This window comes from Macrobrachium nipponense, chromosome 36 (assembly GCF_015104395.2).
Source record: "Macrobrachium nipponense isolate FS-2020 chromosome 36, ASM1510439v2, whole genome shotgun sequence".
NCBI classification, from domain to species: Eukaryota; Metazoa; Arthropoda; class Malacostraca; order Decapoda; family Palaemonidae; genus Macrobrachium; species Macrobrachium nipponense.
In genome coordinates, this window is record NC_087220.1 from 1,998,861 (window position 1) to 2,000,932 (window position 2,072).

A 2,072-nucleotide genomic window follows, 5' to 3' on the forward strand; every position below is an offset into this window, starting at 1 on the left:
GAGGGAGAGATGAGAGAGAAGAGAGAGGGAAAACGAAATAATGGCTAACGCTTCATTCTGAACTCCTCTCGACCCCCACCTCCCTCCTCCTCCTCCTCCTCCTCCTCCCCCACGCCACAACTTTTTATGAGCGCCAGTGATCCCTGGGCCACATAGGTTATGATATTCCCGGGACGAATCATTTTTTGACAGATGGGGTCATTAGAGGCTCCGGAAATAGTGAGAAGAAATAGTTCTTGTTTCCGAGGAGCGAGGAGGATTCCTTTTATGGCTCTCTCTCTCTCTCTCTCTCTCTCTCTCTCTCTCTCTCTCTCTCACTCAGGGCAATTGGAACCTTGGATGTGAAGACGGCGGTGGTGGTCTGGGCAGGGATGTAGAAAATGCGCATTCTGGATGTTGAGAATGTGAATTCTGGATGTGAATAATGTAAAGTCTGGATGTGAGGTCTGGATGAGGAGGATGTACCTTGATTAAGTGAAGATCTGTTCATGTGTTCTCTCTCTCTCTCTCTCTCTCTCTCTCTCTCTCTCTCTCTCTCTCTCTCTCTCAATAGACACAGAGACTTCTTAACTCCTCGAGTTCCTAGCCATTTTCGCTTGCTCGGGGAGTAAGCCTACAAATTACTTTGTTGTTGATGTTGGAGGGGGGTGGGGTAGGAAAGGTCTACGAAAGAGCCTGAAAAGGTCAGAAAAAGATACAGGAATTTTAGGATAGGATATTTATGGTTTATTTATTAGAATGAAAAAAATAAGAAAATTATCATTTAATGAATGAATCATTATTTTTTGGCATTACAATTATGTTTTGAATAATTAATTTTTGGGTAATCATTTATATTTGTTCAATTATTCACTTGATTCCTTTTATATATAAATTATTGAATTATTGTTTTTTGACATTACATTTATATTTTCAATTATTACTTTATGGGATTCCATTTATATTTGTTCAATTATTGACTTACTCAATTTATTTTTAATGAATGAATAATTATTTTTGGCATTACATTTATATTTTGAATGACTACTTTCTGGGATTTCATTTATATTTGTTCAATTATTTCCTTACTCCATTTATATTTAATAAATGAATAATTATTTTTGGGAGTTCATTTATATTTTGAATAATCACTGTTAGGGAGTTCATTTGTATTTCGAATAATTACTTTATGGGAATCCATTTATATTTGTTCAATTATGGACTTACTCAACCTATTTTTAATGAATGAATAATTACTTTTGGGAGATCATTTATATTTTGAGTAATCACTTTTAGAGAATCATTTGATTTCGAATAATTAATTTTTCGGAATTAATTTAATTTCGAATAATTACTTTTTGGAATTACGTTTATATTCATTAAATCATTCACTCAATCCATTTATATTTGATTTCATTTATATTCATTAAAGTATTCACTTAATCCATGTACATTTAATGACAGAATAAGTACTTGTTGGGAATCCATTCGTTTTCCTTCACTCACTCACTCAACACTTTTATTCCAAACAGTTGGTCCTTTATTTATCGCTGTAGGTTTAGGGTCTCTGTTGCCCAAGATTGATGGGCATGGAAATTCAACCTTGACAGAATAGATTATTTTTACCTCGAAATAAAAAAAAATAAAAAAAAAAGGCGAAACAGACTCGTTTCCCGAAAGTCTTTTGAATTGAGTCATCTGGGGGAACATGGTATCAACAAGAAATGGTCAACTGTGTATGTGCGTATATCTGTGAGCATGTTTGTTTTATTTTCCTATCCACCTGTTTGTTTAAAAGGGACGACTGGCTTAAAATATGGTGTTCGCTTCGATGGATTTTTTATTCGCTTTTTTTATATTCGTGTCCCGTGATTGGAGAACAAAAAAAATTAACAAGGTTTTTTTTGGGGGGGTTGGATTGACCATTTGTTTGGAAAGGCAGCTAAAAAAATTCTTCTTCTACATCTTCTGCTTCTTCTTCTTCTTCTTCTTCTTCTTTGGTCTTCTTCTTCGGTCTTCTTCTTCTTCTTCTTTTATATGCGAGTTACGAGAATTTTTTTTGTAATATTAAAGTATAGAATAGAATACATGAA